The sequence below is a fragment of the Crocuta crocuta genome, unplaced genomic scaffold, assembly GCF_008692635.1.
Source record: "Crocuta crocuta isolate KB4526 unplaced genomic scaffold, BGI_CrCroc_1.0 scaffold247, whole genome shotgun sequence".
Lineage (NCBI taxonomy): Eukaryota > Metazoa > Chordata > Mammalia > Carnivora > Hyaenidae > Crocuta > Crocuta crocuta.
Window position 1 is genome coordinate 502606 of NW_027531910.1, and position 24863 is coordinate 527468.

The 24863-nt window shown below is 37.9% G+C and overlaps 1 long non-coding RNA gene across 1 annotated transcript in view; it reads left to right on the forward strand.

Moving 5' to 3' along the window:
• The first annotated feature begins 415 nt into the window (after positions 1-415).
• LOC144240380 (uncharacterized) overlaps positions 416-24863 on the forward strand; it is a 145532-nt gene continuing 121084 nt past the window's right edge. Inside the window, exon 1 of the long non-coding RNA XR_013337698.1 lies at positions 416-510. This is a non-coding gene — a long non-coding RNA (uncharacterized LOC144240380). The remainder of the gene's footprint in view (positions 511-24863) is intronic.

Consider the following 24863-nt stretch of genomic DNA (forward strand, 5'->3'; position numbering starts at 1 on the left):
ATTTAAAAATATTAGTTATAAAGGATGCTATTTATTTCTAATTTGAATTACTTTCCCCCCTTTTCTTGATCCTACTTATATAAAATAGGTAAGGAGTCAATTTACAGTATAGAATTTTAACATGGCATTTAGAATGCATGGCCAAATTCTATTTTAGTGGCCTCTCAAGATCCCTGCTTGGTTATCTTTATGAAATAACTGTCTCTAGGTGGCAGCATTTCAAGCCTTTATAGTAGATATTTTAAAATGTACAAGATGAGGTGGCTAGTGATGATTTGGGGGAACTGCCTAATTTGCCGGGAAAAATCAAGGACTTGTTCAAATTTTAGGACATGTTTGACATTAATTGAAATCAAACTGGCAGGAAAATAACTGCCCCTGGAATAAAATAAGACTCTGCTTTTGTTCACAGCTGGGCTCCCTAAGGATGGTCAGCGTGATTCTCCACCCACCACACTCTCTAGAGTTTTAGTGGAAAGAGGACCCTCTCAGCCATCCTTCTCAGAGTGTGTGAGTACAAAGAGAATACTCTGCTTTGCCATCTGTGTGGGTCCCTCATCAGTTTAGCAGAGGGAAGGAATTAGGACCTGGCCCTGATAGCATGCCCAGGACACTGCCAGATTGGACGTCTATGATTACAGCTAACATTTATTGTCTGCTTATTGTGTGCCAGCTTCAATCTATTTACTTTACATATGCCTGTAGATTCATTTCTCACAATAGCTCCAACAGGTAGACACTGCTCTACTCCACTTCAAATGAATACTAAGGCACAGAGAGGATAAGTGACCTTGTCCAAGGTAACACAGCTAGAGAAATGACAGAACTGAGGTTTGAACTCAGCCATCATGCTCCAGAGATTTTGCACTGATCTACCATGCTCTTCTGTGTAGTTCCAGCCGAGGAAAAGGCCTGGGGAGAGTGAGAAAAGCACAGAGGCAGGTATAGTGTTGCTTTTATTGGGCTTAAGGAAGAAATATCACTTCTTAAAATTTTATTTTTTAATGTTTTATTTATTTCTGAAAGGAGGAGAGAGAGAGAGAGAGACAGAGAGAGAAGAACACGCAGGGGAGGGTCAGAGAGAGAAGGAGACAGAATCCAAACTGGCTCCAGGCTCTGAGCTAGCTGTCAGCACAGGACCCGACGGAGGACTTGAACCCATGAACCATGAGATCATGACTTGAGCCGAAGTCAGATGCTTAACCAACTGAGCCACCCAGGCGCCCCAGAAATATCACTTCCTTATGCTCAAGGCTCTGCAGGGTATTCTTCTGAAGGTTTTGCATCTACTTTCTGACCCAGTACTTCAATTCATTTCAGCATACATTTATCAAGTGCCTCTTTATGATCTGGGAATCCTATAAGGTGCTAGGGACAGAAAAGCAGATAAGATATAGATAAAACTAAACACTAAATCTTAGAAAGGTGTTCTTTATTTTATAAATGTCCTCTGATGGCAATTCTTTGCTGACGTCCTCCAAGTAGTGGAATGACACAGTGAGAATGCAAAGCTCCAGATGCATGCCTGTTTCTTAGTAGAGGTCAACCTCCCTTTGTGTTCACCTCGCAAATCATTCAGTGAAGTACCATGGAAGATGTCCGTATCAGATGAATCTGATTTGTAGTGTCCTCTCTGGCTATCGGTAGCAAGCCATAGTTGCCTGAAGCTGCATATTAACCTGATGGCTCCTGGTGAGCTTCTCAGACCACAAACATGTAGTCAGTTTAATGGAAGAAAAAGAATCAACTCTTTTTTTTCCATATCTGTATTTTCGATCAGTTTTGTTTTGACTCCTGACTTCCCTTGTTCTCTAAAATAGCAAATAACACGTAGGAAAATCTATTGTCTGTTAAACAATCATATAAAGAACAACATGGCAATACTGCCTCTCTAACAATAAGGGCATCATCTGAAATACTTACTACCACCCAATCACATGAATTACTTAAAATAAATGTACGGAAACCTCATCCTTGACCTTAAGCAATTGAACTTCTTGATTCTGATTATTTTCTACAAGTGACTTTGAGAATTAATTACAAATTAGAAAATGTGAAAAGAAGATGCTTGACCTTCACAAACATGTTCACGAGAAGAACGTCAAAAGGCTTTTTGTCTCTAATATCTATGGTTTAAGTGGCAAATTTAGAGGCAGAGATAACTTGGGACCATGCTATTGGTATCACCCCAAGTTATTGAATGATAGCAATAGCAATAATCAGTAGTTATTGAGCCAGACCTTATGCTATTTAAAGTGTATCACCTCATTTAACACTCCCAAACATCCATTTTTACATAAGAAAACAGGCTGAATGGGGCTACTGATCTGAGAGATTTTTTTTAAGTCTATTCTTATAGTTACCTTTCCATACTCTCTAACAAAGTCATTTTACTTACTGACTTTAGTGAGTGCCCACTCACTCAACATCTCAGAGCAGAAAGCCACTCCTGACTCCTTGCATTTTTGTGGATTTATCGTGAGAAATCCATTCATCCCCTAATTATATACCCTCACTGCGTCAGACACCTTCGTTTTACAACTCGTTATAGTCATTATATTACCTTGATTGGTGTTGTGGATTTCATCAGTGTCAGTATTAGTTACCTATTGATAAAACAAATGACTCCAAAACTTTGTGGCTCAATGCGATGATCATCACTTATTATTTTTCATGGTTTCTGAGGGTCAGGAATTCAGATAGAGTATGACAGGGGTGAATTGTTTCTGCTCCATAATGTCTGAATCCTAAGCTGGGGCTGGAATCATCTGAAGGCTTGCTCAGTAGTGTCTGACAGTTGATGCTGGCTGTCAGCCAGGAGCCCAGAAGGGAGAACCCATACATAGCCTCTCCATTAGTCCTGGGCTTTCTCACAACATGAAACAGAGAGTACCAATGTAAAAGCTGAATTACCTTTTTTTTTGAGTGTGTGTGTGTCTGTGTGTTTGTATGTGTGCAGGTGTATTTCACATACTATACAGTTCACTCATTGCAAATGTATTGAATATTTTTTCAGAGTCTAGACAATTGGCATTTATATAAATGGGTGCATAGTTAAATAAAGTACATACTGATGCTAGGGTTATTGATAAAGTGAAGCTACTTAGGTATCCTTGAAGCATTTCATAAGTTATCTCAACATCTTGGACTATGATTGCCTTATTTAAAAATGGGGTCCTTGATTGGAGAAAAAGTATGTTGAGTGCCTGGGCATTATACATACATGCTCTATATCTTTATCAGGAACTTTCCGTACACGTGTGTCTATCCCAAGAGTAGTCATACAAGGTAACTGATAAATGTGACTTCTGTTGGGGTGGAGCAGGGAGTTCCAGGTGTAGATACTACTGCCTGGCTGTCCTATATTTGTCCTCCACTGCAAACAAATCTCTGATTTTTGTTCAGGTATATGATGAAATGTGAACAGGGAAGGTGGAATTCCACGCATGCCCCCTCACTTTAGGTAATAAACAGTGAAATGAAGTCCACAGTCTTCTTCTATGCCTTGGGAGATGGGGCTTGAGGGCAAGACACTTGGAAGTGTGACAGCCATTTTGTGACCCTGCGGGGAGAGCCAATGAAGTAGCAGAGAAGACAATCCAGAGCCCTGACAGCTTTGAGCAACTATAGTAACCAACTCTGAAACTTCAAAGAGTCTTGATAAATGACATACTAAAATGTCCATAATGCTCAAACCTCTTTAATTCACATATTTTGTTTTGAGGCAGAACTCCTAAGTGACAAACTCCTGTGAAAAATACAAGTCGTATCTGTTCCTACTGGGAACAGAACAAAAGTACAAAACTAAAGTACACAACTTGCCCTCATTAAAAGCACTGCTATAAACTATGAATGGAGATTGTTATAATTTGTAATTTTTCTTTTAGGAAGTCAGTGTCAGTGGCAGTGTTTGTATTTTCCAGGCACTTGAGGCCATAGTGACTATGTGCTTAAGAAATATTTAAGATTAAAGTAAAAAATAGTTTACCCAAGGTTTGAACTTTATGTTTTAAGACATTACAGGAGATAAGAAGAAAGCTCTAAAGATCTGAGAAAATGATTTAGAAAATAAAAGTTGGGAATTGGAAACTATAAAATATCTTTATGGAAGGGGCATAGACTGCTAGGCTCAGGATCATTTTGTACTACCAAATTGTGTGCAGGACTCCTACTGGAGTCAATCAGAGTCATATGTAAAAATCAATGTCAGGATCTTTCCTTGAAACCATAAATGAGGAAAGTTGAAAAATCAGAACTATTTCTTGATAGATGTCAGGGAGAATGCCAAATGTCAGGGAGGCCAGGTGTTTGATGGAAATGAATGTGCTTGATACTCTAATATTGCTGGATAAATTAGCAAGAAAGAGAATCCATCACTGTCTTTCCTTAAACTTGATTTTTTTATGGCCCTCAGAACTTCTCCAATTATTTCTTCCAGATGGTTGAGATTTTAATGAATATCACTCTTTAAAGAAATGATATGAGTAGCCTTTTTCTTTCCAATAATCTTAGGGAAAAACATCCTTTCCTTTAGACCTGAACTTAACCTGTGGGTCAGAGGTTAACTTTTGTGCACTCTTGTCTCTGGAGTAGAAAGTATTAGTGTAACATGCATCGCACCGACCACTTTATTATGATTGTCCTTAACTGTTAGAGAGAGGGTGAGGAAAGGAGGGTGCAGCATTTGGGAACATCAAGTCTCTGAAAACCAACTTTTTGAATAATTTGTCATGGACGTTCAAGAGAATCATTAAAAATCATCTTCTAATGATTAAAAATCCTCCAGATATGTTTATGTAATTTAAACAGAAGCTGTGATTTATTAAAAATATAATGCTTTAGTTGAGTAGGCATTTGAAGACCCAGTACATAGAATTTTGGCTGAAGTCAATATTGATTAGAATTTTTCTTCATCAGTTGTAATAAGAGAGAATTTTTTTAAAATCTTGATTATAATCTTTAGTTATGAAAAATTTCTCAGGCTTTACTAGGCCAGTTCTGTAATTTATAAGCTCATCATTCATGGGGATAAGTGCTTATTGTATTTTTGTTGCTGTCTCCTTCTTGTGAGACCCAGTTCATCATTTTTATTAGAATGTTATCATTCTACAGTATTTATTAGGTTGGTAACAGAGATTTATACTATGCATCATTTTAGGGCCTGCTATATGAGATCGAAGGCAATTTTGATAAAAAAGTAATAGTATTGATATATTGATTGAATGATCTAATTTTTTTTTTGTTTGTATGAGAATCATAAGAGTTTCTTGGTGGATAAGACTGCAGGTGCAGAAAGTCTAGTATTTGTAGACAGAGTCCTCAAGAAATTTGCAATGTCCAGGAAATGTGATTTTTATTGTATTGTGTGGAATTTAGGGCTTTACAGATCAGGTATTCAGCTCTCTCTTATTTTCAAGGGACTAGAGGAGCACATAAGAGGTCCCTTAACATTTCAAGGACCATACAGTGGGTTAGTGGAATAGGAAGGGAGGCCATATCTTCTGACCCTTGTTAAGAGGTCTTTAGGCTGTGTCATAATACCAATCTTAATTTTTTTCCAATAATCTACTGAGGTCTATCATTTTATAGTTCTCTAAATCTTGTTTTTCAATGACATTTGCAGAGTTATAAGTTCAGTTAAGTTAAAGTATCAGTACACAAAAATTGCACTTATTATTTTTGTCATAGAGCAATCTTTAAAATTTCAAGCTTACTTCTGGCTCCAGTGTTTTAGGATTTAATAAACTATTGCACAATCTACTTCTACTCTTCATAACATAGCTTCTCTGGGTTGCAGTGGGCTCACCATAAAATGAGGATGTTGCTGTAATTGATCTTGGAAGTCTAGCCCTAGAATTCTATGAATCTGTATACAATTTCCACTTATTCTTTGGATGAACGTTTCCTGGTATTAGTATTTTATTGTGTTTCTCTCATTGGGTAATGAAGGTTTTCTTTGTATATGTAAAATAATCTCAGGCATGAGTGGTTAGAAACATTTTGGTTTTTTGGCAAGTAGCCTCTTTCTTCCTGAATTTAATTGAGATTAAGGCTGACTCTGAAGGTAAAGCCACTGTTGGTCTTTAAATTCCCTGGAGTCTGGGTTAGAAGTAAAGCCCCTGGTGGGTAAGGAGGGCACTTGAGATGAGCACTGGGTGTTATAGGTAAGTGATGAATCACAGAATTCTACTCTTGAAACCATTATTACACTCTGTGTTAACTAATTAGAATTTAAATAAAAAAAGAAGTAAAGTCCCTAGCCAGCTTCTGTCTTCTGTATTCATAAACGCAAGTCTCTTTTCTGATCTCTCAGTCCTTAAATTCTCGAGTGCCAGAAATGCAGAGCCATTACTCATCCTCCCTTCTCCTGCCACGTGCAACTGCCTGCACTTACTGAACTGACACTGGATAAGCTATGGCCTCATTCTCTACTATTCTTAGGGCCTTCAAGCCCTCTATTCCCTGACGCTCCTGGGCATATCAGGGGTGTTCTGGTTACTAACTGCTCAAAGGCATCTCAAACTGTGGTGATGGGTCTGGAGAACACTGATGGGTATAACCTCATACAATGTCAATACCAGGTGTGAGGTGGGAGTCAGTGGTGCTGGACTTCCAGGTCCTGGTTTCTCTAATGTGTCAGTGCAGTGTGAAGGTGATTATACTGACAATGATGTCAAAGAACTAACTAGTAAATGCCATGGGGGAAAACTGGAAATCTGTGCACATAATAGATCGAACGTAAGGAGAGAAAATTCAAAATTTAGTTATGTTATGAAAAAAATTATAGTACACTTGTGACTTGATCTTAACTTAGGTTTTTTTTTTGAGTGGCAACAAAACAAATATATATATATATTATATATATATGTATGTATATATATAATATATATAAATAAATATATCACATGGGTTTTATTGCTTCACTGTTCAATTTTATGCATGTACTTTCAGTGTTCATATAATCTAGTCCTGTACTCATGCAATGGGGTTATTATTTTAGATCTTAAAGGAAAATTAGATTGCATCCTGACCAAGGTAATTTTGAGCTTAAAGGATTTGTGTGAATGCTAATGAATGCCCATTCGAGAACTCTCAGGTACATACAGGCTGTGGGAAGCATTTTGAAACAGAAGCTTTTAGTCACACATCAGTTCTTTGAACAAATTTTTTAAAGCAACAACTCTTGTTTGTTTCTACATGTTCATTGCAAAAGTAATGGAAACAGAGACAAAATTAATATGTGAAATGATTATTTACCCACATACCCCACAGATAAATGAACATCAGTAATGCTTTGGCATAAACTTTTATAATTTTATACACACACACACACACACAAACACACACACACACTTTTTGGAGGGATGCCAAATTGCTCCCAATCTATTTCTTTTGTTTCTACTTTAGAATATTAACTTTTCTAGGTTTCACTAGATTTTTCCAAAAAATGAGGGTATTGCTGTAATTGACCTCTGAGATCTAGGCCCACCATTTCTATGGACTTTTAAAAGTTTTACATATTCTTTGGTTAAAATCACTTGCATACCAATATGAAAATTCTTTTAAATCCACCATTCATGTCTAACAATGCTTTGTGAACATTTTTATGTTATTGAATATAATTTTAATGGTTTTATGTTATTCTATTATGACTATAGTGTAGTTATTACCAATCTTTTGTTAAACATTAAGGATTTTTCCCTAATTTTCCAGTTATATTTTATGCTCAGTTATTACCTTTATAAATCAACACTTATACATGTGTCAGATGATTTGTGTATAATAAATTCCTAAGTGTATAATTTGTAGAAATCAAAAGATTCCCAAAGCTTAAGTGTTTTATAAATGTGGCAAAAATTACCTCTAGAAAAGATGTGACAATTTATATACTCCCGAATTTTAGTTCAGCATATTATTATTAAAAATATTAATTGATGAAGTTTAATATGATGACAAATCATTTTAAGTTCCTTTGCTAAATTTTTAACATATTTATTAACTACTTGTATTCCTTTGCACAATTTTTTGTACTTACCTAATTTGTTCCTTCACATGTTAACACCTTGTCATAAGTCTTGCCAAATATAGTTCCCTGGTTTTGCCCATGACACAACAGCTATGTGATCTTTGGAATGATTCTTATCTTCTCTGTGCTGCAGCTTCTTTAGGGCTGGAGTGATCAAGTTCATCTCTTCAGTCAGTGTGTTCTGGATCTGAAAATGGGCGCAGATTTGGGGGCTGAGTGGAATTGTGACTTTTTATTGGAGTGAGCACCCTCACCTTCCTGCTCTTCCATTCTCACCTTTGAACCCGGTTATAGAAGTTAAGTAGCATAAATCAAAACCACACTGAGATACCACCTCACGCCAGTCAGAGTGGCTAAATTGAGCAAATCAGAGAACTCTAGATGCTGGCGAGGATGTGGAGAAACGGGCACCCTCCTACACTGTTGGTGGGAATGTAAACTGGTACAGCCCCTCTGGAAAACAGTGTGGAGGTTCCTCAGGAAACTAACAATAGAACTCCCCTATGACCCAGCAATAGCACTGCTAGGAATTTACCCAAGGGATACAGAAATGCTGATGCATAGGAGCACATGTACCCCAATGTTCATAGCAGCACTCTCCACAATAGCTAAAACATGGAAAGAGCCTAAGTGTCCATCAACAGATGAATGGATCAAGAAGATGTGGTTTATCTATACCATGGAATACTACATGGCAATGAGAAACAATGAAATCTGGCCATGTGTAGCAACATGGATGGACCTTGAGGGTGTTATGCTGAGCGAAATAAGTCAGGCAGAGAAGGACAAATATCATATGTGTGCACGTATAGGAGGATTAGGAGGAACTTGACGGAGGAACAAGGGGGAGAAGAAGGGCGGAGATGGTGGGGGAAAGGGAGAGAAGCAAACCATGAGAGACTCTTGAATGCTGACAAAAACTGAGGACTGATGGATGTGGGGGGGAGGGGGGGGATGGGCACGGAGGAGGACACTTGTGGGGATGAGCACTGAGTGTTATGTGGAAACTAATTTGACAATAAACTATTTGTAAAAAAAATAAAAAAAATAAATAAATAAAAAAAGAAGTTAAGTAGCACCACTGTTGGCTGCAAGTTTGTTTTGTCCCTAGAGGTGAGAAGCTCCTTTATCAATTCCCTGCAGGTCAAAGTCTACAGGCTGTCCCTCTGGCCTTGCTAGTTGTTCAGCTGATGGTGGCCTCCTGGCTTCTAGTACCAAGCACCACCCTGTGGACTCTCATCTCCATAGATATTAACAAACCTAGCTCTGGCTCTGCCTCCCCTTTAGTCAGCCCTGGCCTGCAGAGAGGGCTGCTTACCATACAACTTCTCAGTGATGCTGGCATCCTTCTCACCAGTGTGTTCCTCATGGCCTTGCTGAATGCTGTGTTGTGTCTTGTTCTTCCAGTGGACATAATCCTCTAATGAGTATTCCAGCCTTAACTACTAAGTTTTTTCCAGCTCAGCCACCTCTCTCAGCCTCTTTAATCTTTACTACCTGTCAGGCAAGTCAGACATTACTACCTCATTCAGTAGGGTCCATCACTTTCCTTAGACTTCCAGGAGCTGTTCTGGCAACAGATGTAGTCTACTCCCTTAAGTTCCTGCCAGATTGTTAGCTCTCATGCTCAGAAAAAGTGCCTCAAGTAAATAAGTCCTTTTTTATCCAGTCTTAGATTCCAGCCCCACTTATTAAGCTCCCTCTAGATTCAATACCAGATTCACTTTTCCTGGCCCCTGCTGGTGTAAGGTAGATAATTCTTGCCGTTCCTTGGGTGTATAGTCTCTTTCCTTTGTCAGGCTCAGTGTGGCCCCATGCAGGTTATGCCAGGATGTAATTCTAGCCCACAGGCTGGCAACCGGGAGGGGAAGTGCAGGCAGTCTCTGAGAGGGGTACCTCCTGCTTTGCTGGGGAGAGGCCTCTGTAGCATCTTCTGGCACAGGGGCCTATGGGTCAGGGTCCCATGTTGTTCCCCCTGGGCCCTGACCTTAGGACAACAGACCTTCCTTGACTGAGTATTTAATCATCTGTGGAGCTCTGAGACTTTAACTTTCAGAGCTTTGATCTGCTGTTCAGTTGTGTCTTTTCTTGTACTTTGTAAGCTATTAAACAGGCCAATAGTTCTCACACTTAACACTTAGCCTTTAACTGCCTTCTCAAAGCACTTAGTTTCTTGCTATTCTTTTGTAGTTAGCAATACAATTTACCTGTAATCAACCAACTCTGCTGTGCTTGTAAGTATTGTCCCTCTTTATCTTCCAATTGCTTCTCAGGTCCCTATTGATGACTTATAGCAGTTGGGATGGCTTTTGCCAGGGACTATCCATGACCCATATACTATGCAGGATAGCGTCATCTTTGCCTTCTGAGCAGTGAGAGACCTCATCCCCAAAACCCACCTTATTGCCTCTTTTCTTGGATCACAAGTGGCACCAATCATGCTTGTTCAGGTCCTCAAGAAGGAAGTGCCGGGACAAAATTAGACATGTGTATTAGTTTCCTATGGTTGTTGTAACAAATTACCATAAACTTAGTAGTTTCAAAAGCACACATTTATTCTTTCACAATTTTGGAGGCCAGAAGTTCTGAGATCCAGTTTTGTTGGGCTGAAATCAAGCTGTCCCTCCAGAGGCTCTAGGGGACCATCTTTTCTTTTCCTCTTCCAGCTTCTGGGTTCTGCCATACCTTTGCATCATCAGCATCTTCAGATCTCAGTCTCTCTCTCTCTCTCTCACTGCTAATCTTCACATTGCCTTCTCCCCATATTCATTGATGTACCTTTTCTACAGATCTTGTCATCAATCCTCACCTTCCTAAAGGTCCCTGACTAGCTAGGCAACCCATAGCCATTACCTCATAGCTGTTAGTGATTCACTGACTTGTGCAATTGTGCTGTGTAGACCACCTTGAGCCTAATCTTGTGTGTCCCATTTAATTTAAGAGTGGAATGCTGCTGTACATCTCCAACTTCATAATTTTGCACAACAAATAAGGCCTAATTCATGAAGGGCAGCCCTGGTCACACAGTCACATGGCATCTTGTATCTCTGCCAGACTCAGTGCCAAGCCAAGATCTGCTTTACAAATGAGGGCTGGTGTTGAAAAGAGCATATCCATACTCCCAAATTCTAAAATCTGTGTTGTGGTTCTCCTATTTGGCATTCTGTCTGCCAAAGTCATTTTAAATACCATTGAATCTATTTGGTCATAAAGCCTAAATGGCTGTGCCACTTACACTGCAGCTTGTGCCCAATGTTGAGGCCTGTCTTACTCTGGAACCTACTTGGAACTGGCAGCTTTATGTATTACCTTGTAAATGGGTTGGGGCAGCACATCTAAAAATGGTATACGTTCTCTCAAAAATCTGAAAAATGTCTATCAAGCACTGTGCCTCTTTCTTCATGGTGGAAGTGCTAAGTGGAGACCTGCCACAGACCACTGCTTCTCTATGTGGTAGATCTCTGAACTTTCAGGGGGTTTGGCTCACCTCCCTTTGGGCATGCATGTGCATTTCAAAAACATCTTCTTTTACTACTTCCTGATTACCAGGTCTAATTACCATATTGCTATCGATGGAATGAACCAGCATGGTATTCTGTGGAATATCAAGGCAATCAAGGTTCCTCTAGGACATAAAACTGACAGCCAAGAGCTCATATAGCCTTGAGGTAAAAGAGTGAAGGTGAATCACTTCTAATTTTCTCTATTACCTGGTGTAGAAAAGAAAATGTTTGCTGGGTCAGTGACTGAATAAAAGGTTCCAAGGGCTGTGATGATTTGCTCCAGTGATGTACCACATTGGGACCAGCAGTTGCAATTGGTGTCACAACCTAATTAATTTTATGATAATGCATTGGTATCCTTGAGCATACATCTGGCTTTTGCATTAGCTAAATAGGTACATACAAAGAAAATAAGATAGAACCATCACTTCTGTATCTTTCATGTGTCTGATGGTGGCACTACTCTCTGCACCATTTAGAGATACAGCGTTGTTTTCAACAGTGGGGGGAATGTAAAAGGGCTTTTACCATAATGGCCCTTACAACATGGGTTACAGAACCAATGTGTAGACACAACATTTTGGAAGAAAATAACCACAAAATAGGTCTGCAGTCCCAGTAGGATCAATCGTGAGATGGATTCAGGCCAAACCTCCATCTATCACCTTACCTCCAGAAGCCCTTCTGACTGTCTGACCATAGTGGCATTCCAGGCTTTGGGGGTAAACATGAGTTCAGAGTAGTATCTGTTAATCCCTGAATGACTGAATATTTCCCTTTATCCAGTGCACAGCCACCCTGGTGCATGGCCACATGTGCCTCTGAGGAAGGCTGGGAGGAAAACTTGTAGTAAACATGTGTGGCCATGTGCAGGGTCTTCCTCAAGACCCTAATCAAGGGACTCTGGGTCTGAGAACTGGCTTAAATTTAGGAACTTCTTAAGTGGCCTTTTATCCCTACTCTAGTGACTTACATCAAGTTTCTGCCACTAGACCTAGATTTTTTTTTTTTTTACTTTTACATGTCAACAGTATTTTAATAGCCACCCATTTTTTTATTCCTCAGGATTTTCATACTCAATTACCCACTACCAGAGATCATTTTAGGTTAAAAGACTTTGATTACTGCTCCACCCCGTTGGCTTATTATAGTTATTGAACACAGCAAGTCCCCAGTGATTAAACAGTGCCACCTGTCTCTATCCATCTGGAAGCTAAACTAGGGAGCCCAGTTTTATGATAGTGTCTGCAACCATCATCTCTAGCCTATAGAGAACAGCCATCATAAAGCTTTTTGAGGATGTTGGTCTTCCCCGCAACAATGCGTGTGTTAATACCTTGGTGAAGGCAAAGGCCTCTGAGACCTACAGAGAGGAATGGATAGAGAGATGGCCAAACAAATTGCACATAGTATTTATGCATTTAAAATTTTATTTAAATATTATCTCCTTAAGTCATCATACTCCTTTTTAAATTCTATGCCAGGGTCTGGCATCTTATCCTCACTGTCTGTTGGTCACTAATGAGCTCATACTTTAAATTTTATCCATTATTTCTAGGTGTTTTGTACTTAGAAATTTTTTCTGCTTATATGTTCTGTCAGATTGCAAGAACTGGCTTAAAATTAATGTTTATATTATTTAGAATGCCATCTACATTTATTCATTATTTCTTATTTCTCTTGACTACAGGGAACTTGTTATGGTTTAATTTTCTGTTAAAAATTCCTTACCATACAATTAATATTGTTTAAAGTTTTCTGAGTAAACCATCTATTAGCAACTCACAAATAAGTTTTCATTTTAATCTTTTGTGTTTTTACAAATATCTGTGATTATGCTCTGCATTCTAGGAAGTTTCTTAATTTAGGTACATAGTGAGGTTTATCCCTTCCATTGCATTTCTCATTCCAGTTGCTATATTTTCTATTTTAATTTAAATTTAAAGGTTTACATGCACCTCCATCTCAAAATATTCTCTTATACATATGTGATGAGAAGAATTCTAAGATGACCCTCAAGATTTTCATCCCTTGGTGCATATACATTGTATAATCCTCTCCCCTTGAATGTAGGCAGGTTTTTTTTCCTCTTGTTTTTGTTATTCATCTCTGAAGAATGGTTTTGGTTTTGCCTTCACTTAACTCATTTGTCTCCATCTAGAACCAGGTCATATAATGTTTTTAATGATGATGTTGGGGATGGTGAATCCAGAGTCTGGTGGGGGGTAGAGAGAGAGGGAGTTTCCTGGTTTTAGGTCCTGGTTTAAAAGCTGTTCAAAATTTTCTGCCTCCCCTAATTTGGACTATAATCCCGGCAGCATTCTACAATAATAAACATATTTATTACTTTTAAACTTTCTTTCAGGGCTTAGTATAGCCAAAACATAGACCCAGGCTTCAAAAAGTGAGCCTGGCATTAGTTTTATGTGGAATTTTTGAGTGTCCTTTGTGCCGACTGTAAGCTTCTGCCCCAAAGGCCAGCCATTCTGTGGATTCAGTCCCCACACACTATTTTGCTTTTCTATCCATTTCTAGTCCATCATTTTAATTTCTATGTTGTCTGATTTTCTCTTTTTATATTACTTTTCTGTCATTTGTATTTCTGTGGAACAGAGACAGTTTTCAAAGTATGAACTCATTATATCATTTTCATCCAGAAGTCCCTCTGTATGATTATATTCCTTATAAAATTTATTTGGTTTGTTATTGTTTCTGCTCCCAAATTAAGCATTTTTGTGATTGAATGAGGGAATTTAACCCATTTACATTTATTGCCTTATAGAAAGATTTTATCTTTCTGTTATATTGGTTATGCCTGATAGTCATGTTAGTGGGAATATGATGATTGTGAGATCTCATTTCATGACTGAAACCTGGTGAATAGGGTTTATCCTTCTGGATTATTGTGTTGTTTTTGCCCCTTAAGGATATTTGTATGTTAAAAAAAAGTCACAGTCTCCATTAATAGAAGAAGGTTGATTAAGTTAATAAAACAGAATATCATAAAATGTCTACATGAAATTTAAGTGTAGACTAAATCTGGGTCTTCCTTAGAAGAACCTGACTGAAGAGCTGCCACTACTGCTGGCTGCTGTCTTTTCTCCAAAGACTTTTGTTATTATATATAAGGCAGTGGCTTAGTTTAGCTGTTTTCTCCAATTGCCATCCCGGGCTCCAACTCCCTACTTCTTGGACCTGATGAGTAAAGAGATTTTTTAAAAATAAGATTTTAATTTGGAATAATTTTAGATTTAATGAAAAGTGGAAGACAAAGATAATACTCTTATATATCCCTTTCCTAATTTCCCCTAAGTTAACCATGGATAATTCGTGGTACATTTGTCAAAAAAACTAATGATATTTCACTTTAACTGAATCCTAGACTTCATTCAGATTTCACCAGCTTTTTCACTAATGCTCTTTTTCTGTTTCAGGATCCATTCCAGAATACCAAATTGCATTTAGTTATGATGAATAGATATTAAAACTTAAATAGCATAGATTCAAAAACATTTGTTCTTTGACAACTCCAGAGCAAATTGTAGCTGTGTCTAGGATATATGATTTGAAACTGTGATTTGTAGGGACCAATGACGTTGCCCTTTGTGGAGAGCCTTATATACAGACAGCATCACAAATAAGTAAACATTCTCTTTTGGTTTCCTTGACATTGTGGAGTCCAATAAAATTGAGGAAAAATTAAAATATCAAGGCCTTAGCATCATGTTTAGTTGTGCCTTCTTACGGATAGGAAAGATTTGTTGCTAATACAGAAAAGAAGCATCAGGAATTCAGGACAGGTCAAGCTTACCCAAAGGAGTCTCTCAAGATGGATGGCAGACCATTTAGCATCCCAAAGAGCTGGACTCTCTAAGCTGGTTTCCCTGGCTACTGGAAGACTCCCTACTCATTGGAATTGAATGACCAATTGTTGAACATTTGAAAAAGAGGTCAGGGAATTATGTGTTAATATTGGGGGTATACAGTTACTAAGAAGGCAAACTGTCTTCAGAGCCCTATAAGTAAATGAAAGAAGATATTCTTCACAAAGATACATCCTGACTTATCAGAAAAATGTTACATTTGTGTGTGTTTGAGACTCTTGTGCTCTTTCTAGTAGCTGAGAAGAGGTGTAACTTACCACTATTAAAGGCTCTTACTCTTAGCTGACAGAATGCTCATAGGATTCAGGGGAATGCATGGAGTAGACTTCTGTCTTGAGTCAGACACTCCAACCTACAGAGTCCATGGGAATCTAGGGATGGATCCTCAACCCTATTCATCCCATGCTTCCAGATTTTCAGGCTCAGCTCTGGAGCTGCTTTATGAGGCTTCCTGTCTCATACTTACAGGGAAATTCAAAACCTGTGCTTCCTTTGACCTTCTCTGCTTTCTCTTCACACTTACCTACTACCACTAGCCTGTTTTCCACCCAGTTTCAGAAGAATTATTATTCAGTTGTGTCTCTTTCTATTTTAGTTAGGGTTGGGATTATGTGGGTGGGGGCGGCTGCACTTTGGATTGCGTGGGAGAGGAAGCTACAACGCAATGTAACATTACTCAGACATATTATAGTGCATATGTCCCATGCACTATTATGCTAGGAACACCCTGGTTCCTTTCTCTAGTTTTAGTTGCAATACCAAATGTCTGCTTTTCTTCTCCTTGGTTACATATGTAACAGGAAGCCAGAAGGGACTTGGCATTTTCTAGGAATCAAGAATGGAACATGGGGTGGGGGGAGTGGAATGGGGATGAGAAAAATACCTTGTAGTGACTTACTTGTTTTATGCTTTTATGTTCTTCAGACTTGCTTAAGTCTCTCTTTTTTTCTTCCCTGTATTCCAATTTGGACTCAATGTGTTGGCTTGCTTTTCTCCTCTGGTGAATTGGGAAGTCTATTTTCTATTTTTATTGTACTAATGGTTATTTTTGACTTTTTATTCCATATTTGAAGCTCCTTTTCTCTAATGAACAATGTCAAAAAATGAGAGAATGTTTATTGCAGAACTGAAATTCAAACCTAAGCAGTTTTCGTTCCAGCCTTGTTGTGCTTAATTATTATGCTCTTAAACCTACACAATGATGTTTCAACCTTCCTCTCATTTAGATTTTATTTTTAGCATCATTTCCTAGCCTTTTTAATACAAATTATTTACAGTGAGATTTCTTGAACTAGCGTTACATCTCCCAGAGTATTCCTTGCCTCAGTTTATCTTACTTAGCCAGTAAATGATGGTTTGTTTTACTGGAATGCTGTTTATTTGAAGACTTGGGGAAATAGTGCCGAATCTTTGTTGTCATATATATTTACAAAGAATCAGCAGAATCTCCGTTCTGTATGTATCTTTGTTCATTGTGTGTATGTATGTGTGCGGGTAGGGGGGTGGGGGTGGAGAGTGAGAGATATTACCTAGAAAAAAGAAAATATGTAAAGAGTATATGGAAAATTTGGTATTTTATGTACTCTAGGAAATAACTGGCATTAGATTGGTATGGTGGATGAAACAAAGTGGAGTATGCCATGGTGTTAAAAACATATGCTCATGCCATCTACTCCCATAGTTTTTGTAAGTCTGTCAGACAGGAGTAGGGCTGTGTGATAGTTTACTGTTTTTGTGAGGTTCCATATAGCTGTTTTTTTTTTTAAAAAATTTACTACCTTATTAAATATTTCTTCATTCCTCCACTTTGGTTAATTGCCAACCAACCAAACTCAGCTCCATCAATTGAATCAAAATTTGTGCTGAAATTGTGCTTTAATACCTGTTAATTTATAAACATAAAGCTTTGCATTCTTTAATTACCAGTCAAAATGAGTTCCCTTTTCAAAAAAAGTGTCCTTACTCTAGATGCTGGTGAGGATGTGGAGAAATGGGCAACTTCCTACATGGTTAGTGGGAATGTAAATTGGTGCAGCCCCTCTGGAAAACAGTGTGGAGGGTCCTCAAAAAATTAACAATAGAACTCCCCTAGGACCCAGCAATAGCACTGCTAGGAGTTTACCCAAGGGATACAGGAGTGCTGATGCATAGGGGCACATGTACCCCAATGTTCATAGCAGCACTCTCAACAATAGCCAAAACATGGAAAGAGCCTAAGTGTCCATCAACTGATGAATGGATCAAGAAGATGTGGTTCATCTATACAATGGAATAGTACATGGCAATGAGGAAGAATGAAATCTGGCCATGTGTAGCAACATGGATGGACCCTGAGGGTGTTATGCTGAGCGAAATAAGTCAGGCAGAGAAGGACAGTTACCATATGTTTGCACGTATAGGAGGATTAGGAGGAACTTAACGGAGGACTATGGGGGAGAAGAAGTGGGGGAAATAGTTGGGGAGAGGGAGGGAGGCAAACCATGATAGACTCCTGAATGCTGAGTGCAAGCTGAGGACTGATGGGGGTGGGGGAGGGGAAGGGAGGTGATGGGCATTGGAGGAGGGCACCTGTTGGGATGAGCACTGGGTGTTATATGGAAACCAACTTGAAAATAAACTATTTTAGAAAAAAAAAGTGTCTTTAGTTTTTACCTTTCATTATTTTATGTGTCCTTCTTTAGTGTCTTCATTTACCTTTTAAAAAAAGTTTAAAAGTATGTACCTCTTTGGAACCTGGTGTGTGAAGCACAGTCATAACAAAATGCAAGTACAGGGAAGGAGTCATAAGGAAATTGAGAACAATGTGAAATCATCATATAATGTGGATGAAGCCATTATCCCTAAACTTTCCACAATGAACTTGACAATAAAGAAGATGATAGCTCTTTCCAAACACAACTAGTAAGTTGATACCAGGCAGTAATCAATCGTAAGAAATTTTGGATGTATTTAGATGCCAATTTAAAAATATAGGCTTTTATTATTGTAGAGATGCAAATGAACCTAAATTTCAGTGTCTTTTATGTGAGAAAACAATGAGTGATAACTTCATGAAATATAATCAGTCTTCCCACGCATTAACAAAGATTCACTCTCTTTGTGCATATAAGGTTTTTCTTTTTTCTTTTTTCCTAGTCTCTAAATTCAAACATTTTATCAGAATACATCTAAATACACATTCTTCTCATTGAGTTTGCTAGAACTGTGAGCTTTTTAATCTTTTGATTTGCAGACTCAGGTTTTTCTTTAGTGAAGAAGACAGTTCGTTGATTAGCTTCGTGCTTTTTAACTGTTCCCTTTCTTCCATCGATATTATCTTGGAATTCTTGTTTTTATAAGTTCAGTATTTCGTATTTGTCTCTTTAGGATCATCATTTGTATCTTAAATTTCTATTCCTTTTATAGAATATTTCTCTAACTTTTTGTCTTTTAACATATTTAAGTTTCCTTAGACAGTACTTTTTCTTCTTCTTTTGGGTTCCAGAACATTTTTTTGCTTTATTAGCTTTTAATAATATGCTATTTGAAAGAGTTTTCCTTCCAGAAATGGTGAGCTAGCTTATTTGGACAAATAAAGAACAACTAAATGGATGTGTAAAACATATGCAAGAGTTATAAAAATAAGAACCAAAAACCTGATTGCACACCCTGCACGGCTACCTTGGTAGAGAAGACTTACCAGTTTAAGACTCATAGAAAAGGAAAAAGCACGAAGGTGTGTGTCAGACAATTTGGCCCTGCTTTTTTCCCTCAATGCACTTGCCAGTTTGAAAGCAGTGACTGAAAGCCTAGGAAACTATGCAGAACTTCTGTCAAGCTCACAGTATTAGCAGAACAAATATTGGGATTGTGGCAATACAGAAGTGTACCGACAAACAAACTAGGCTTTCAGTTGAAGCCCTGAAGGATTATGCCTTAGGAGTAAGGGTAAAAATAGCAAAGACTAGCTCTTGGAAGGCCTGACCTCAACTTCAAATCATATTTTTTTTAGGTTTATTTATTTATTTTGAGAGAGAGAGAGAGAGCTGGAAAGGGGCAGAAAGAGAGAACCCCAAGCAGGCTCTGCACTGTCCACAGTGAGTGTGGAGGCCCATGCGGGGCTCAAACCCATGAACCATCATGAGGTCGTGACCTGAGTTGAAGCCAAGAGTCAGATTGCTTAACTGACTAAATCACCCAGGTGCCCCTTAATCAATTTCATCTGTGATTGGATTAAGAGACTATCCTTCTAGACTTATTCCTGGTAGAGAAAATGCAAATCAATTTTGAATGAAGAAAAAATTATTATATCTTCAAATGACCTCTAGATATTTCTACATATAGTTTTCAACACTCAGTAAAAAATAGCAAAACATAAAAATAAAAGTAATTAAAAACCAAGAAAAACCTAAACATGTCTAAAAGAAATGCTGATATTAAAGTTGGCAGGCACAAATTTTAAAATTACTGTGACAATATTTTAAGATACTCAATGACAACTTGACATATTTAACTAGAGGACTAGAAATTATGAAAGACCTGAATGGAAACTTACAACTAAAACCCAAAATAAATAAAATTAATTATGAGATGTTTGGCTTTAGCAGCAAATTGGATACGTTTACAAAAAAATTGAACTGGAAGATAGGTTAGAAGAAATATCCAGAGTGAAACAAAGAGAGACAAGATAGAAAAGATGTAACAATGGAAAAGAGAATACTATGCATGTGACATGCAGTTAAGATGTCTACAATTGGAGTTTTTGGCAGAGAGGACAGAAAGAATGGGACAGAAGCAATCTGGGAAGACATATGAGTGAATATTTTCTAAAATTGATGAAAGACATCAAACCATAGATGCAAAACCGTAAGTCTTCAAACAGTAGAAGTACAAAGAAAACTCCACACAGTAATACTATGGAAAACAAAGACAAAGGTAAAATCTTAGGAGAAACCAGAGAAAAAGGTATTCTTTCAAAGGAACAACATTGAGCTGACAGTTGGCTTCTCAGAAGACAAGGGAATAATATCTTTAAAGTATTGCAAAAAAATAATTACCAACACAGATTCTGTACCCAAAGGAAATATTCTGTCCTCAGAAGGGAGGACAAAAAAATTTTATCACAGAAACAGAAACTGAAAATTCATCAGCAATAAACCTACAGTGAAGGAAATTCCAAAGGGAGATTATAAGGCTAAGGGTAGATGACCATAGACGCAATGTTGGAGGTGAAGAAGAAATGAAATGTATCAGAAGGAATAAATATTAAGTAAATATAAATGAATATTGTCTTTGAAACAATAAGAATGTCTTATGAGGTCATAAATATATTTAGAATTAAAATACACAAAAATACTACATAAAAATTCATTGGGAAATGTTAAAGAAAGGTAATATACATAATAAGTCTTTAGTAAATCTAGTACTAAGGCTGTGATCACAGGTAACAATTCATTAGTACAACAATAGTAAAAGAATACATAAACCACAAAGAGTTATGGGGGAAAACGAATTATACATATTTAGTTAATCCAAAAGAAGACAAAAGAGAAAAACAAATACAGAACAAGTAGAATAAACATTAATTGACTAGCATTTATACATGAGACACTGAAGTAAGGGTATGATATATATTTAACAACATATTCTTCGCTTTTAAGGATCTTAGAGTCTAGGTATTAGGGAGTGTAACAGGGTTAGTAGTAATGTTTGGTTTCCCCAGAAGCAGACCAGAAAAGGATTTGACTGAGTGCAGTTTATTTGTAAGGTGCAGAGGCCGCTGGTAAGAGAATGAGGAAATGAGACAGTAGGAAATGCAGCAATAATAAGTGCTGTCAATAGGTATTACTAGGAGCTAACTGAGTTTAATTTCAAAGGAAACGTGGTGACATAGTATCGAAGAAGCAACTTCAAAAATATCCCACACGAGGGACAAAGAGTCTAGCTAGAAGTCAAGCATTGTTATGCAGCAGTTCCCAGAGAGTATGGATTCCTTGGTGCTTCCAGCCTGCTACTGTGTGATGACAGAGAAGCCTCTGAAGGCTTTGGAGAAAGCCATCAGACAGATACAGATACTGGTGTCTGGAAGTCAGAAACACCAGGGTATCAACAGCTCTGGTTACATTCCATCCCTTCATAATTTAGAGCCACTCTTCCTTCTATTAAGTTTCACTCTGTTCTGTAATAGTTTCTTCAGGCTGGTAAACACTCAGAATTTCTATCAGAAATGCTTTACATGGAAAGGTTTGTAGGACAAGCTATACTCTCTGATGCTGAGGCCACAATTCATACTCATCACCTACTTTATTTACCACCTGTTTGAGATATTCCTTACCCTTAGCCAGCATTTCTATTGATCTAGGATGCTGAATGAGTGAGGTAACCCATAGTTTTATGCCTGAGGGATCTGAGACCATGATTCCTGTACGCCTGTAATACAATGGTTGCTACAATTGTCCACTAAGAGTTGTCACACATGTGGAAGTGCTCAGAGGTAAATCAGTAACTTTACCAAATCCCAGACTTTCTGCTCATGATCAGACAGCAATTCTATCTCCTCATGATCAACTGATTATCAATTACTCCTGTTAGGATAGCATAGCAACACTTTGTTTTTGCCTTGTGCACAAGGAGGTTAAGATTGCCAGCATAAGATATAAATTTAGATTGAGTGGAATCTTTGCTGTGCCCCTGATAGAAGTATCTCCTCATCCCTCCTAGGAACCAGAAACTAAATCAGCAGAGCCAGAAGTTGTGGGAACAGGAAGGATAAATTCTCCAAGTGGATTACTGGGAGTGACATTTAGAAAAACCACCCCTATTTCCACATTTTGGTTCCCAGACCAGGGGCTTAACACTGTGAAGTAAACATTGGTTCAGTGTTTCTACTGCACTTTGAAGGACAGCACTGCACACACAGGCTGGAGCCTCAGCTGCGCTATTAAGGGGCTCCTGCAGTGTTAAATCAGGAGGGCAGCTTCTGAGTGATAAAGTTTGTGATAGGGACCAGGAGAGTGTGTGTGTGTGTGTGTGTGCACGCGCGCGCTCACCATCACACGGTCTCTCCTGTGAAGTGGGTCCCTTGGCCTGTAGTGATGTTATGTAGGAATCCCATAATAATAAACACCGTTAGTCCTTACAGAGTGATGCCGGTAAAGGGACTTCACACAAGGAGAGCAAACTATGCCCAGAATATGTGCTGATTTTGTTAATGGGTGAACTTCTGCCCTTCTGGAGTAGAAACTATCTGAAGTAACCATTTTGCTATCCAAGTGTCTGTTTAGTCTCCTAGAGGGTTGGTATTATACTGAGGACATAGTGTCAGTTTGCACAGCCTATCGGCTGAACGCACAGCAAGCTCAGTAGAGGTGAGAGGGAGCCTGTGCTTTCAACCATGCACAGCCTCTGGAACAGATAGTATCATGGTTGGGTTGGCCTTCCTGGGTTGATTAGATGTGAGACAGTAACCTTCTTCTCACACACAAGCTCAAATTGAATTCCTCTGACTCTTCCCTCATAACTGAATATTAATCCTAGTACTCCAGTGAAATGCATATTCTAGGTATTTGTTTGAAACAGATACTTTTCAACCTTGGATATATTGCTTGCTCTAAATTTTGTATTTTTAGGTGCCTTATTTTTGGTTTGTATTTGTCTTCCTTAGTGTTGATTATAACATCTGAGAGCACATTTTTTTCTCAGTCATTCTTTTTGAACTAAACTTACTAAATATATTATTTTAATGATGACAATAGTTATTATTGAACAGCGACAGGCAATATTCTGGAATTATAAACATCACAAGGGCAGAGATCTTTGCTATGTTCATAATATATTCCAGGAACCTATAAAAGTGCCTAGCACATAGTACATGTAAAAAAAAAACAACGCACATTTATTGATAAAATAGAGTTTCCATAATACTCTTGCAGGGTATTGTTATCCTTGTCTTACTGATGCAAAAGTTAAGGCTCAAAGTGGTTAAATGACTTTCTAAGAGTAACACAGCCAGTGAATGGCAGGGGGAAAATTTGGACTTAATTCAATCTGACTTCACAGGTGTCACTTTTTCACAACTCAATAGAGATTACAGGGTGACCCTGACTGTCAGACAACTCATTGTCAGACAATTGATTTGTGTTTCCCAGTGTTTGGAAAACTCAATGGGAGCAGGAAACTTACCAGATTTTGTAGCTGTAGGAGTTAACAAATAGCTTGACACAAAATAGGCCTTCCATAAATATTTGTTAAATAAATGCTCTGATTTACTCAAATAGCTCAGCTGAGTTTATGGCCATAGGGATTCTGACTTTAAATCTGTGTGTCTTTTTACTGATCATGAGTGTCATCATTCTGCCAGACTTTTCAGGTTCAGTTACACAGGACTCAGTGATGTAGCCTCAGACACAAAGAATGGGAGGCTACTAGTTGGTTTACCTACTAATCTTGGAAATGAGACGGTATGGGGGAGAGCAAAAGATAGGTTCACAATCTTCTCCCAATACTTTCAAGCCACATAAGGATTTCCTAGCAGCTTTAACAGAAATGCAGCCTATAATCCTTGGTTAGAGAATTATCACTGACATTATTACTATTACTTATGATTATGATTATTATCACTGACTCAGTTATTATTCTGCATTGATTTGTTTAAATGGCACTCAAATGGTCCCCAATGACTATGGAGTTTTTCCCCATAAAAATGAACTCACATGGAATTGGATTCACTATAGAACTTAGAAATGGGAACATAAAAGTTCTCTTTGAACTTGAGTTAAGTGATGATACATTTCTAAACTAGCATATTCAGAGGAAAGATCTTCCATGCTTGCATTTATTTTCTGTAAATCCTACATCTTTTGAGACTTATTATTTATTGTGGGAATTAGCATTTAGTTTCCAGAAGGCACTACTGAAAACATTTTTGATTTTCACAGGATTCATGGGCATATGTTTGTTTTGAAATATGAAAATAACTTGTACAGATGTAACAAAAATGCAGAAAAAGAACAAAAAATTAACAAACGTGTATTTATGGGATCAAAGAAAACAAGAGGTAATGGTTCCCATCACAAGGGCAAAAAAGAATTAAGCAAAATTACCACTTTAATTCATGTTTTGATTCTGTAATGCAACAGAAACTGATACTTTTCCAAATAAAAATATAGCCTAAAAATTTACTTTATCTATCAACAGTAAGACTCTCAATGTAATTATCAGTGTAAGAATGGCTAACACAATGAGGACAGCTTTTACTAGTAACTGTTAGGCTGCTGTGACTGACAGACATCCTTGGAACACCACCCTGGTGCTATGACAACTGGCATTTAAAACTTCCTTAAATACCAGCGAAGAGGCAAGGAGAAATTTTACCTTATTTCTTTTACCTCAGATTTTTGACTGTCAAAAATGAAATAAAAAGGGAAAAATATTACCAGGAAACCTAGATTGTTTTAGAAATTTAGAATTTCT